We start from the raw sequence: 208 nt of genomic DNA, 5'->3' as shown, positions 1-208 counted from the left end.
TCCTTAGTTTTAAGATACATTAACTTTGAATTGCAATACATACATATGGGATACTATCATCAGTTACTCATTTTTTGCACAGTTGGCCTAAATTCCCATTTTAATTCTTTACAAGCCCTAGCGAGGTGTACTGCTGGAGGAACCCTGTGCGCTTCCAGCACCGTGCAGGACGGTTCATTTACCAACCCTTGGCCATTTCGAGAGCTCA

Source organism: Vidua chalybeata, chromosome 7 (assembly GCF_026979565.1).
Source record: "Vidua chalybeata isolate OUT-0048 chromosome 7, bVidCha1 merged haplotype, whole genome shotgun sequence".
Lineage (NCBI taxonomy): Eukaryota > Metazoa > Chordata > Aves > Passeriformes > Viduidae > Vidua > Vidua chalybeata.
The sequence above is the reverse complement of the archived record's forward strand: the minus strand, read 5'-3'. Positions refer to the sequence as shown.